Genomic DNA, 15,609 nt, shown 5'->3' on the forward strand with positions numbered 1-15,609 from the left:
GGGCCTCATTACACGGAAGGCGGTAATCCAGGGTGCTATTAGCACCCTGGACCATGCCGGTAAATTACCGGCACCGCCTTGGCGGAAAGGGGATTTACCGCCCCATTCCAAGGTTGGAGGGGCGGTAAATCCCCCTTCCGCCATTGCCCTTCCCCATTCCCATTTCTGCCCCATAGGGCTCTATGGGAATGGGGAAGGCGCTAATTACGGCACCGCAATTTTGCGGTGCCGTAATTAGCTCCGAGGTCCCTTAGCGGGTTGGTACTTAACGCCTGCAAGAAGCAGGCGTTAATTCCTCCAACCCGCAAAGGGACCTCGTAGTACGGCGGTAAGGGTTAACGGTCACCGTTGCCATTAACGGTGACCGTTAACCCTTACCGCCGTCCGTGTAATGAGGCCCAATGTCTTATTTTTCTGTTTTTTTGGATATTAATAGAGCTTCATCAGGAGTTTGTCATTAGTTTGGCTCTATTTCCACTGAACTAGTGCCTAAATAGAATACTGTTACTGGCACGGGGTCCCCTGGGTTTACTACAGGATCACATGTGGTGGCATGGCGGTGTAGGTCCACATTTTCAGAGTCCATAGGACTCCATGGGGTTTTTGGCAGAGGTACCGCTGGAGGTAGTTCTGTAATGGTAATTGTGCAGAAAATGGACAGTAGGGTGTCGGATTCATTTCCAGATTTTTGCTGGAGGTAAATACTCCACCCTACTGCCAATCTCATAGTTTGGCAGTGCTGGAATGCAGAGGGAATGTGGCAGTAAAGGAATTACTGCCACATTCACACAGAACTTTCCCACACCGCCTACCTTGTAATGAGGCCAAAGTCTGACCACAGTGGTAGATTTGGGGTTGAAGAGCAAGAAATTGTGAACTGGATCAAAGATGACACCAAGGTTGAGAGCAGGAGCAAAGTAGGAAAGGAAGTTAGGACAGAAGATAAGAAGTGGGGAGAGAAAGAGATAGCCTGTTTGGATGGGAATTAGAGAAATTCAGTCTTAGTGAAGTTGTTCATGAGTGAGCGATGGTGGAGAGACAGTTAGACCTTTTGACCGTAGCTGGTCAGATAAGGAGAGAAAGTAGAAGACAAGGTACCAAAGGCAGAGGTATGGAGAGTAAAGAGGAGTGGACCCCAGATTAACCAGCAAGGGAGGGGGTGACTCAGTGAGTCCGTTGGAAACTACACACTCTAGGATTTTGGACTAGTGAGGTAGAAGAGAGACAGGATGAAAGTTGGCAGGACAGTTAGGATCTAGGCGAGCTTTCCTGAGGATAGGGAAGACAGTAGGCGACTTGTGGAATGATGGAAAAGTGGGGATAGAGGGTTGATGGTGGCACATAAAGGGTTAGCCCTGAGAAGGTCAAGAATATCATCAGGCTTAGTTGGGGCAAAGGAAGACATTGTCAGAGAAGAGGAGGGTAGAGGTGGTGCAGAAAAGTGAGCAGGTGCGGGGATAAAAGGTACTTTTCATGTTTTGAATGTTTGACATTTTTGAGGCAAAGTAGAGAGCTAGATCATAAGCAGAAAGAGTAAAGGAGATGGAGGAGGGTTTAGGAGGTGAGAGATTTGGGTTGAGAGATTTTTGGAGGTGCCTCAGTTGAGAGGATTAAGATGAAATGAGAGAGAGATAGAAGTCATGTTTGGCAGAGTTGTGAGCAGAGGAGTAGTTTTGAAAAGCAGTCAGGTAGAGTGTAGATCTGAGGAGTATATAGATCTTTTCAGATTGTGAAGGTTTTTCCCCATTGTTGTTTCGAGAGTGAAGATGTTAGGTGTAATTGAACACCGTGGATTGGAGGTTTTACGACTGAATGTAGCAAGAAGGAAGTGGGAGAAGGGTATGTTAAGAGTGGCGTTAACATTAGTGGAGGGGTCATCAGTGCATAGAACAGTGACTTTTTCATTGGAGGAGAGAGAGTGGAGTAGGGAAGAGAGATAGACAGGGAATTTGTTGGAGGCAAACTTGCACATGGTAATGGAAGTGGTAGATGGAGAGAGTGGGGTGATAGTAGGAGGGGAGATGGAATGATGGAATAATTAGAGGGTGAAGGAGCGGTGGAGATATTAGAGTCAGAGAGTTGAGAGGAGATGACAATAAGGTCAAGGGAGTGACTTGGCCCTGCCACTCAGTTTCTCCACGCACCTCCAGTTTACGCGCCTTCCAAACCTCTAATTAAAGACTGTAGGCCAACTTCAGCCAGACAGCATTGAGTAGGCATCTGATCACATGACCAGTCCTTGCCACTGTGAGAAACCAGGAAGTGTCTCCCCCACTAGTCCCCAGGGATATGTCATCCAGGTGGCCAGGACATGGCCATCGGTTTTGGATCCAGTTCCTGGGGGTGGATAAGTCTGGGAGGATCACCTGGGTGAGGGGTCTTCAGGGAATGAAAGTGGGACACTGGATGGTGTGATGCGGTATTCCCTTTACTGTAACACCTCTGCCCATCCTACCAGGTACCCCCCCTTTTACAACACAAACACTTTCACATGGATAGCTCGCTATGAGAGAAAACAGACTAACACCTGAGCAGTATACCTGAAGTGTCCCAATACAATGGTGAGGTGAGGTCAGCCAATTACTGACCATCACACACACCTGACTTCCATTAAGCTTCCCCACACGGATAAAAGGCGGAACACGAGAGCACACTCTGGGCGAGGCAAAGCACATTGTTTGTTTGTTTTTTTATTTGTAATGTGTGCCAAACCCAGGGGTATCAGGGTGCAGAGAGTACATAAATGCTTTCAGCTTAAAGTTACACAGTTACATAAGAGGATTACAACATTATACAGAAATAGCTACACAGTTATATAAAGGAATACAAACATTTACAGATATCATACAGTTGGAGGGCTGTGTGCCAGGTATATACATGCATTAGGAATAATCTTTGCATAATTACATAATTTACAGAGTTGATGTACAACTTAAAATAAACTTTGTGATATCTATTTACAGTAAAGTTTAGTAGGTAGTAAAGGGAAGTGTAGAGAAAGTAGGTCAGTCATTGTCAACTTAGTGGTCATTTACTCTGAGCCATTTATTGATGTTATATCTGAAGTTCAGGAAATTTTGGTCCGTCCTCAAGAAGGGGGGGAGGGAGTTCCATAATTGAGCTGCTTTAACTGGGAAGCTACTCCCTCCGGCTTTGGTCAATTTAAACCTATGTACAACTAAACAGTTTGTGTTAGCAGCCCTGGTGGGACGGCTGGAGATTTTTCTGTTAATTCTCTCCATGAGGTATCGAGGTGCGGCGTTGTTCAGGCATTTGTGGATTAACGAGACAGTTTAAGAAGGATTTTGTCACTGGTGGACAACCATTTATTTTGTCTCCTTACCTCTGAATTGTGCTCTTTTCCAGCAATACCCTGTGCCGCTCTCAAGGCATTGTTCTGGAGAATTTGGATCTTGTTAACAGTGGACTTGCTAGCGCCCAGGTATAGGGAGTTGCAATAGTCCAATGTAGACAACATTTAAGCTCGGGCTAGAATGGTGCAGTTGTTCTTGGATAGGAATGGTTTACCGGGTCTGATCAATTTACATGTGTATGCAGAAGCAGATACCATGGTTTTAACCCTTTTAGCAAAAGTAAGGGTGGAGTCTAGGTAAAAACCTAGTGTTTTTACCTCTTTAGCAACTTTAATGATGTTGCCATCAATGTTAAATGAGGTGTATTTGTAGCCAAGTTTATTGAGGTTGAAAGCAGTCCCCAGAATAATGAGCTTGGTTTTGTCATCATTCAGGCATAGTCCATGGACTGCCATCCATGCCTGGATGACGAGATTTTATTTGCCAAGGCCAAATCCTTGACATAATCCCCGGTAAGCGGTATGTGAATCTGGGTGTCATCTGCATAGTTAGTGTAGGTGACACCAAGATGGCCCAGATCATCGAAAAGGGGCTTAGTAAATATGATATACATTGTGGGTGAGACACAGGAACCCTGTGGCACACCACATATGATAGGAATGGGATCCGCTGCCGCTGAGGGCGAAAATACCATCATGGTCCTATTGCTCAAGAAGGACTGGATCCAAGCTATGGCCTCCTGTGAAAAATGGACTGCTGAGTCAAGGTGATTTCATAGGACCCATAGGACCTTGTGGTCCACCAGATAGAAGGCATTCGAAAGATCCAGTAGAAGTAGCAAAGCTGTAGTCCCCCTGTCCCTGAGTTTGTTGATCTCTGCTTTGAGATCAATTAGCGTGGTTTCAGTGCTGTGTTGGGGCCTGAAGCCCGATTGGCAAACTCCAAAGAGCAGATTGGACTCTAAGTACTCCTGTATCTGGAGATAGGCCACCCGGTCAATGATTTTAAGGAAGAAAGGCGCTGCCATGATCGGCCTATAGTTGGTAGGTATGGTTGGATCTAATCATTGTTTTTTAAGGAGGGGTAGGACACAGGACTACTTTAAAATGTTTGGTATAGTGCCAGTTGTGAAAGAGGAATTAATTAACTTAGTTATGAAAGGTGCAAGGTCCCTCGTGGCATCTTTAATAATTTGGGCTGGGCACTTGTCTCCCTGAGAGTTTGAGGGATTAAGGGAGAGGATACTTTTTTCAACCTCAAGGATTGAGACTATAGAAAAACTAAAGCGTTGTCCTGGTTTATGCGAGTGCGTGGGAGTAGTGGCTGGTATGTCGGTATTGGGTAGGTTAGCTTTCTTGTTGGCAATTTTAGACTTAAGAAGGGTGACTTTGTTAGTTAGGGCCTTCTGAATGTTGGAACACCTGAGTTTGTCCTTCACACAATTGTCTGGCACTGGAACTGGAGCTTTAAGCTCTTTTAGGATTACAAAGAGTTCCTTTGTGCTTGAGTTAGCTTGAAGAATTCTGTTGTTATACGTTTCTTGTTTGGTAAGTAATATTTCTTTCTTATATAGGCACAATATGTTGATAAAGTTAGATTTATTTCGTAGGAGGGTAAGTGTCTTCAAGTGACTTTGCATTTTCTTTTTTCAGCTCTTAGAGGTTTAAGGTGCATGAGGAAACAGAAGTGTTTTGAGACCGCAGCTGAATGATAGAAGAAAGATAACAAAACAGAAGAGGACTGCAAGGAGATCATTTCCATTGACCTTTTCGACAAGGAACAGTTACTTTCCAGAAACCTTGATAGAAAGAATAAGACCAGGAAAGCAGGCTGAAGAATCCTGCATTGTGCGTCGGAGATACCCAGGGACCTCCTGCGTCAATAATCAAAGCAGGACCAAGCAGCATCTACTGTGGTACCGTCCCTGGATCCAAGAACAAAGTACTGTCAATCAACACAGCCGGTGAGTTGGGGCGGCCAATACAAGACAGGTCTGTGTTGAAGCCAAGGTTGCAATCAGCAACATTGTAAGCGAGCGCTGGAATGAACATTGTTTAAACGCGTGTGGTATGAGATGCAAGTAAAGTTGAACTGCTGTTGAGTGATGGAACTTTAAAAGCAAGATACAATACCTTTGACAGAATGGTCTGGCACCACGTGGGTGCTCAATCGAAGCTCCCTGTAAGGTATCCAGCTGAAAAGTGCCAAAAGTTAGAAAAAGGTAATATCAAGAAGAGAACGAGTAATTGTGAATTGAAGTGGTCCTGCGACAGATCAAGCAAAACCCTGCACACAGACAAAAGTCTTCCATTTTGATGAGTGGAGAAAGTTTGAAAAAGTAGATACTTTTGGATCGAGCCCAGTGGAGGGACATCAATTGAAGGTTTTGTGTTAAAGTTGGTCTGACCCCGGCGGAGGGGAACCCGGGGTGAACAGTAAATCATCCGAGAAGTTGTATATGTGACATCCTAGGAAGAAAGGAACTTTAATGTTTGTCATTTTGCAGTAGGCCCTCTGAAATAATAGACTTTGAATGGCAAAGAGACTTTGACAAATTAGGCCCTGATGTTCAGGTTTTCAGGTTTTGAACTGCATCTTCATGCTAGAGAATCCAGAGAGTGTGCTAAGCTAGAGTGTGCCCCCTTTTCCCATGCTGAAAACATGGGGAAGGGAAGCCATTGGCTTGAATATCCTAACATATCATTTCTTGAACACTTTTCTTTTGCATAACATGTATTCCCACACTATTTGTATTTAGAAGTAAGGATTGGCAATAGGTTTATTAGTATAGGATCTTTTATTTTGACAGACTCGGCTAGGAACAAGTTATTATTATTTGATGGTCGTATCTTGCTCCCATCTTTAGATTTAGGATTAGATAGGTGTTTTTCAAACCCAAGTGAAGTTCAATAAACACCCTTGAACTGTGATCACTTGTGACTGTCTTACTGTTTGATACCAGGCCTTCTGTACACCATTCAGTTGCTCCTCTCACCACCTATTTAATCAGTCCTCCTTAGGCGTCCTCATCGCCAGTGTCCTCAGCAAAGAATGTGCAAAGACAAGGAACTCACCTGTTTGTGCCAGTTCGGGCCTGGTGGGGCCAAGGGCCTGATATGCTATCCTGCATTTCACCTACAAACAAATCGTTACTAATGCTACTCACCAAAAGACATCACTGTGTGTCTCCTTCCTAAACATACAATCCAAACTCTCACTAGGGTTTGAAAGGACAAGTGCCCTGGGCAGCTCAAGCAAGCTACCCTAGCAAACCTCGCCAATGTTGCCCTTGCCACTATCCAACACCCACGGACCACAAGCACATGCCCTCTCATGTTGATCAGTGCTCTCTCAACAGTCACTCACGCTGCAGAGATGGCTGACCTCAGCTTGTACAACCTTCATACCCTGTTTATCATTGAAACATGGTTTACCCTATCCTCCCCACATGTTTTCAACATCCTCCTACCCTAAGGCTACTACATCCAACATGCCGACCGGCCAGGAAAGGCAGGAGGTGGAGTGGCAATCATGCACAGAAGTCATCGACCATGCTCCATCATCTCCTCGCCCAGAACAAGTTCATTTGAATCACTCACCTGCCGGTTCCCTCTCTATTACACAATTAATTAATCACCTTCCACATCATCTACAGACCACCTCACAGGAGTGACTCTTTCATTGCAGACATCTCCAACTTACTCTCCTCTGCTAAATTAGCTCATTCAAATAATGCCTTTCTCAGTCATTTTAACATTCCAGAGTCACAGGCTGACAGCCACACTCAAATCATGCTATTCACACGGACTACTTCCATGGACCTTAAGCAAATTCTGCTCTCACCCACATGCAAAAAAGGCATGGAATTATTCAGTAACTCTGCTATGAAACTGTTGGACAGTCACGCCCCCCACTCAAATCCAACCGGGCTAAAACCAAACCATCCCCCCCTGAGCTAAATGTTTAATCAGAGCACTAGAGAGATGCTTGAGCAAAACCATAACTCGGGAGACCCCACCAACCTCAAATCTCTGCACGCAAACCATAGGATTCTGATTAGCGAGATTACCGAGGTCACAACTGCGTTCTACTCCACCACCATTGCGGTGGCCTCTACCAGGAGCAAAGCCCCCTTTGAAGAAGTAAAGCATTGTACCAAACCCTCAACCGACCCCAAGGTACCAGCAACTCAGGAAACATGTGACAGAATCAATATATTTTATTGAAAAAATAGATAAAATCGAAAGACCATCAAATCAACCTCTCACAGCATTAGCATCCCCTGCACCCTGGCATGCAGACTACCCCTCTAGACCGAATTCTCTCTTCTCTTTCCTTCCAAAATCAATCCCTCCATCAAACCTACTTCTTACTCTGATGATATAATTCTGCCCTCCATCATTAAACAATTGGTGAGCCTAGTGCTCAATGAGCTCTTCAGATGACCTGGCCAACAACAGGCCCATTACGAACGTCCCGTTTATTGACAACATCTTGGAATAAGTAGTTGCTACACAACTACTCACAAGAATCAAACAGCTACACCTCCTAAAGAGTCAGGGTTCTGCCCAAAGTGTAGCATTGAGGTGGATGATGCTCTCCAAATTATTGATAAAGGTGACTCATGCCTCCTGATCCTCCCTGACCTCTCAGCTGCATTCGATGTTGTCGACCACTGAATCCTTCTGTCTCTCCTTGCTGACAGAATGGGATTATCTGGCACTGTCCTGAATTGGTTTACCTCCTATCTCTGAGGCAGGCACAAGACTGTCCACATGAACTCACTGCGTTCTAACCAACTCCAGGTCTCCTGTGGAATCCCCCAATATTCAATCCTCTCACCAATTATTTTTAACCTTTACATGGAACCTCTGGGCACTCTCCTCAAAGACTACAACATAGACATGCACCAATATGCAGACGATTCTCAGTTGAACATGAGAATAAATAGCGCACCGGACAACATAAGTCTCAGCGTATTCCTAGCCATCATCCAGTCCTGGATGTTGACTGCCTACCTCAAACTAAGCCCATCTAAGACTGAATTTGTTCTCATCAGTCCGCCCGCTAAAGAAAACGTGTCCAACAATGGATCAATGATATGCACCTAGAAGGATTTGATCCACAACTCTCAGACTCAGCAAAATCATTTGGCTTCACCATTGACAACATTCTGTCCTTCTAGAAACACATAGCCAAAAAGGCCCAAATAGCCTGGCTTCAAATATTTACGCTTTGAAAAACCAAACGCTTCATCCCACTGCAGGACTTCCAGACCACAGTGCAGGCCCTTGTGGTCTCGCACATTGATGGGGTAAATGCTCTCCTGATAAGGCTCCCAGCTGCTCACTTGGCTCCCATAAAAACAGTTCACCATGCTGCAGCACATCTTATTACAGGAGCACAGAAATCTGACTGAATTACCTCATCCCACGCAAACTACATTGGCTTCCACTCCAAGCCAGGATACTGTTCAAAACTGCATGTATCATCTACAAAGCACGTTTATAAAAATGGGTAGACCCTATTTTTTGTGGGGTGAACCTTTGAGGGTCAAAGACTTGTATCAAGAAAGAACATAGCATGTAATTACCCCGTTTCTCGAACTCAGATCCTTAAGGATAGTGTCACAACATGGACTTGCATGAGCCACCCAATCTAGATGAATGGGAGGAGTTTATTAAATAACTTGCCCAACAAACTAAAAAAGCAGTCACAAGTAGCATACCAGCATACCTGGTGGCTCGGCTCCACATATCTGGTGGCACATGCTCCTCACGCAGCAAATCATCCAACCGGCTTGAATCACAACACGTCCACAAAGAGAGGGCCCAGAAACAATCCTTCTCTTGTCATGCGCCCACCCTCTACAACTTGGGTCCCGGTGTCTGCTTGGAAACTCCCTACAATTCTCCAATTTCACAAATCACTTAAAACATGGGGTTTTCAAGAACAGCTGACCAAGGACTAATTTCAATGGACACACATACCGATTAACAGACCTCAGACTACAGAGCTACTGTTATGAGATGCCAGCCCAAATGCCAGCTACCCACACTCTGTACAGTGCTCTGCCGCTCTTGAGCTAGGTCCGCACTTTAATCAACTACAACAAAAAATGAGAGTTACCATTTGAATGAGTGGGCAGAGAGTGGACAGAAGAGAGAGTGGGTGGTTAAGGAGAAGTAAGCTAAAGTCAGTGGATAGAGTAGTGGAGCGAGAGGAGAGGTTACATTCACCTTTAGCAATGAGGTCATGATGTGGAGGAAAGGAGTCAATCAGTTGGGCGAGGTAGTCAAGGAGTCAAGTACTGGAAGTGGTGAGGACAATCCAATGGTGGGAGAAGAGGCAGGACCACCTGCCTGCGGCAAAGGAGCAGGTCATATACATATAAAAGGGACTTAACCACTCTCTAGTGCCCCAAAATGTGGAACTGGGGATGGGTTTATTTCAAAGTCACATATTCCAATGTAAGGCAGTTAAATGGCGTTGCCAGACTCCAATTGGTTGTTCTTGTGGTTTAGACATCAAGTTGTTTTGATCCAGGTGGCGAGTTGATGTTGACTCGTGTTTGAGCAGGTATTTGAGGCCGTGACGAGCAATGCAGATTGAATGGATCACCAGGAGTTGGTGGAAGGTTATTTGTGTTTCAAGACAATGGACCTCATTATGACCCTGGCGCTCCCGTAATGAAGGATGCCGGTACGGGACCGGCACCCTTCATTATGGGAGAGCCTATTACGAGGTTCCCTTTGCGGGACCCGGAACAGACGTCTGGTAAAACCAGATGTCCTTTCCGGGTCCCGCGGGGGGAAGAGGGAGATAATAATGGACCATTTGTAATGTGCCCGTTCTTACCTACCTCCCCATTCCCATTGAGCCCTACGGGGGCTCAAATGGGAATGGGGAATGGTTCCTTCATGGAGTTATTACCGGGTCCTCCAATGTTGGAATGACCCGGTAATTCCCCATTGAAGGAACCCGGTACTGGAGCCCGGTATGGAGGCAGCCATGGCGCTAATAGCACAATGGCTACCTCCATACTCGTAATGAGACCCAATGAGTATCACTGTTTCGGGTTGATGAGCGATGCAGTGATAAAGCAGTTTGACTTGATCTGCGATGCAAAGTTCTGGCAGTTCAATGCTTGGTTTGAGGCAGTGAGTGCCAAAGGCATCTCTGGCAGGTCCGAGTGGTTAGACTATATTGCAGACTGTCTCCTCCGCACCCTGAAAAAAGTAAAAACCCTAGGAGTTACCATCGACGAAGAGCTCTCAATGAAGCACCACATTGGCTGTCTGGTATCTCATGCTCAAACTCCTGACACAAATTAGACCTTACCTGGATGTGCCGAGCTGTGCTACGGTAGCCAGGGCTATCATTGGAAGCCGACTGAATTACTGTGCTAGCAGTCTGCTACGTATGGGCAAAGGTGAACTCAACCGGCTGCAAGTAGTAAAGATTAACGCAGTAACGCTGTAATGGGACTATGAAAAACAGATCATGTATCTACTGCTCGGCAAGCACTGCATTGGCTGCGCATCACAATGAGAATCCAATATCTCACCCTCTGCATTGCACACTCATGCCTCTATGGCAACAGTCCATCCTATCTGACCATATAGCTGAAATGGCTCCCAGACAGACGTTGCCTGAGGTCTAACAACTCTGGGCTGCTCTGAGCGCCAAAGGCCAAATTGGTGTTGGTACAGAGGGGCTGTTTCCCTTTTCCAATTGCTCATCAGCGGAGAGCCCTCCCACTTGACCTCAGGCTTTGCCCAAGCCTCCCCCTCTTTAAATGAAACCTGAAAACTGTTCTTTTTAAATAAACTATTTGGTGTTCTTTATCTGACCCTGGCCTGCTATTCTATCCCAACCTTGGACATTCAACTTGTTCGCAGCATGTGAGCAAAATGACACCCTGATGTGGGTCACAACGTCAGACCACTGCCCACTTTGGTCAATTAGCCTACCATCTCTCATCAGTTAGGCTTTAAGCCAAGGCTTCTTCTCTGTAGATAGCCTTGCTGACTGTTCTCTTCCTTGGGACTTTTAAGGGAGTGTAGGTACATCGCTATCTCCGGCTGGAGCCTAATGAACAGGTCTTGTTTTCGAATCTTACACCATGTGTGAGGACACCACGATTTTGTCCATTTTGACTTTTTATGTAGTGCTATTTAATTCAATTAAGCTAGGTGCTATTACTCCTCTTGGCCTGTGGAGACTTGGTTGCTCTGTCTTGTTTGAGTTGTTGAACAAGATCCTGGGCCTGTGACAGGTCTCCAGCCTGATTCATCCTACTAGCCTCACTATTTTACCAACACTCTTCTACTAAAAGCAAATGAAAATATAACTTAGCAATTAGCCGAGCCATTTGTATCTGTTCATCATGAGGAGTTGTGGTCATATAAAATGCTTCAAGTGCTTTGTGCAATATCTCGGCTTCAAGCCAAATATCATTGCTTACGGAGGTAACCTCCCACTCAATTCTGCTTTGCCAGTTTCCTGCATCGTCCCCAACCCATTCTCTTGTGAGAAATAATTTAGTTAGGAGATGCTCCCTGGCTTTCCCAATATGTACAGTAGTCATTTTCACCATTGGTGTTTTGCACTTTAATAAAATGTTCTTTATTCAGGGTCAAAATCACCTTGTTCCTGCTTGATTTCCTCACTCAAATAAATTCTTACACACTCTTAATTTTGTTTTACCTCTACGCCTCCCTGCAACTCAGGAGTCAAGTCCTAGTGGCACTTTAACAAAACAAAGGGCCTCATTCCGAGATTGGTGGTAGTCATGGCGCTATTTGCGCCATGACTGCCACCAATAGTGGGTCCGGCACCGGTCTAGTTCAATGGGGACTTACTGGTGTAGTCGGACCCTGGCGGGACCGGTAAGTCCTCATTGAACATGCCATTCCCCATTCCCATTTGAGCCCCCATAGGGCTCAATGGGAATGGGGAGGGCGCTAATAACGGGCCCGCGACTTGCAAGCCCGATATTAGCGCCCTGGTCTCTTAGCAGGACCCCTAAGGGACGTGTGGTCTGACCACACATTCCTTACGGTCCCTGCCAAGGGACCTTGTAATAGGGCGGTAAGGGATTACTGGCACCGGTCTCCTTACCGGTGCCCGGTATCCCTTACCGCCCAACTTGGAATGAGGCCCAAAGATGACTTTCTCTCCACCTTAATGCAATTGCATCAAAATTAACAGCCTGTCACAATGTACTTGTCATGGGTCAGGAATAGGAAGCTAAATCCCAGCTCTAGCCTGCACTTTGTAATGGTTTATTGAGAAGCCACCTTCAACACGGGGAGTTCCTTCCCTCTCCACTTAAGTGGTTATTCAACAAACTGTTTAACATATTCTTTTTTAGCTGTATCTCAGACACATATCATGCCCCTTGGATACCTCTCCCCTGAGGTAAGGATGAGTCAAGAACCAGGCCGGGCTACAGGAAATATATTACTATTTATTTAAATTAACAGTAATAGAAATTAGATCAAAAACACCACTTAATAATCCGTGGCACAACACAATCAATGTTTCTCAGCATAAATAAGTCACCAAAGTGAGTTAAAAAGAACACAATAACAATTGTACACTTTCTGCCAATTTCACTCCACAAAATAATTACATTGATCAGTGGTTTAAAACAAACACAGGGTGATTTAATGCTCTGTTTTTCAGACCCTCCCTTGCTTTGGTCTATGTTGGGAAGCCAGACAGAAAAATTGGAATGCTTTGTGGAATTTTGGATTTCAGACCCCACTTACTGAAAGGCCGGTGTTAGGGAAGCTGGAAAAAAGGTTGAATTGATTTAAGAACAAAGACATGCCTCTTCCTTAAAGAAGTCGGAGTTAGCTGAACAACAAGGATTACCAAATTAAATTACAGGCTATAGTTTTCAGCGCACACTGGGATGTGAGCTTTGTTAATTTCGAATTTTAACAAAATTCACCCCGTAGTGTTCTGCCAAATGGCAAATTCATTAAACTAATATTTTTAGTTACATAGGCTAAGGATCCACACAGTTTTGCACCCTGCCCCCACTATAAAGGGAAAGGATTCACTGCAAGCAGACTCACCCCACCTTTTGGTTTTCCAGGGCTAAATTCTACTTAAATAACAAGACTCTTTTTAAGGTTCAGGAATGCGAGCTCCATCCCAGGACACTCTGGAATGATAGGGCAGGGATATGGTTACTCCACTCACAAAGATGGCCTCCCGCTCACCACCACAGAACCCAGTCAGCCTTGAGGCCTTCCTAGAAACAGACAGCTCCACCCAGATGCACTCTCAGCAATATCCTCTGATGTCTCCTTACAGCTGTCAGATGCTAAGTTTCAGCAACCTTACTGATGGCCTGTCTCTTCTGTCTGTCCTCCTGTCTTTCTCCTTTTTCTGTCTGTCTGGTTTTTGTGTGCCCCCTGTGCTAGTGCAGTTCCCCTGACATAGCAGCAATGACATCACCAATTTTACAATCTTGGGAAAGTACCCTGCAATAATCCCTGCCACTAGGATTGGGCAGTTACCCACTCTCTCCTCCTAACCCTGCCTCCAAAGCAGGATAAGTTTAGGGGTTTGGAGCACCATATGGCAATTCCCATTTGTAATCGCCCCTTTGTTCTCTTTTCACCTTTTTGGCAAAAACTATTTATGTATCACAACTTCATAATTTTACTAGCAACTGCCGTACTAAACATATTTTCAGATTTAGCTACTCGTGGAGAATTAGATAAGCCGACCACTAAATCTGTATGATGTAGCATGTGGCACATTTCTGCCATTTACATAAAAAGCACAACAGTTATGAAGATGTAAGTTATTAAGCCTATCCCTAATTTCATTTTCCACCCACTCACCTTTTCCACCCACTCACCAACTCTCACATTTGGAACATGTTAAGATCACCCAGAAACCTAGTCTAACTGGCCCTTACAGTTCCCAGAGTCACAGGTAGATGTATTTTATATCCCCTGGAAATTACAAAAAAAATGGTTAAAAACATTAAATCAATCCACATAATGGTTGTTGAGAAAAAGGCCTATATGATAATAGTCCTTTACGTTTGTGCTGCCAAGGATGAGATAGCTCGTCCTTTTTGGCACTTTGTTTTGTGCGATCCTTGCAAAGTAGGGATCAAACAAAACTGAAATCCAACCCCTAGGCTATGTGAGGAGGAGGTTCATCTTCAAGACCCGGGGGTTGGATTTCTTTCAGTTTGATGTTGGCATGCGTAATGTACGCTGACATGAAACTGAAAGTAATTTTCACTGCGGCAGCCATTTTCGGCCACCACGGTGAAAATGAACGGTGAGTCTCCACCTTTCTCCCCCTCGATCTGCGGCACTAAAGTGTCGTTCAGATCAGGGGAGGTGTCATTGGAAAGGGGAGAGCCTCCCCTTTCCAACAACACCTTTTTTGAAGCATTGCTGGCCGCGGAACAGGCGCAGAGTGCTCGATCCGCTGCCCCCGTCCATTTGGGCTGGAGGGAGAGAGCCACCAGAAATCTTGGTACATGCCCCCCAAGCATGGGGCAGTATGTTTTGTCTACCCTGGGGGCAGATGGGCACCCCTCTAGGGTAGGGGAAAAACAAATAAAAATAATGTACATTGTTGGTGGGGGGTGGGGGTGAGGGGCACCCTAAACCACCAGTGATGTTCCTGGCCTTGGGCAGCTGTCGCTCATGTGGTTTTACCATCCCCAAGCCCAGCAGCAGTTCCAGAGAGGCCTGGCAGGGACCCCAACCTTTCCCGGAGGGAGAAGCTGTAACGCAGGCCAGCCAGAGCTCCAGGAAAGTCAAGGGTAATGTCCCTGGCCTTGGTCGGATAACTCCCGTGTGGATTTGTTTGTCTGTTTGTTTGAAATGTATTAGGCACACCAGACCCAAAGGTATCAAAGCGCAAGCATTAAGAAGTCATACAGCTTAGTACAAGGTTACATAGTGGCAGAGGTAACAGGGGTAGTAGAGAGACATTTGAACTAACAGTTGTGCTGTATATATACAGACAGTAAAAGCTGTGTACAGGCAATAACAGAAGTAGAAAATATAATCTTACATATAGTAAATGTACAGTGGGTCACAAATATGGTCTGGTCATGCTGACTTATTTAGGATCGTTCACTATGAGCCATATAATCAGATTTTGCCTAAATTTAGCGAAGGTTTGGTCCATCCTAAGTGAGCTTGGTAAGGAATTCCACAGTTCAGAAGCTTTGACTGGGAAGCTAGTAGCCCCAATAGTAGATAGTTTAAAGCGAGGCACCTGGAGGCAGTTGGAGTTCGCTGAT

The sequence above is a fragment of the Ambystoma mexicanum genome, chromosome 10 (genome assembly GCF_040938575.1).
Source record: "Ambystoma mexicanum isolate Mex_15411 chromosome 10, UKY_AmexF1_1, whole genome shotgun sequence".
NCBI classification, from domain to species: domain Eukaryota; kingdom Metazoa; phylum Chordata; class Amphibia; order Caudata; family Ambystomatidae; genus Ambystoma; species Ambystoma mexicanum.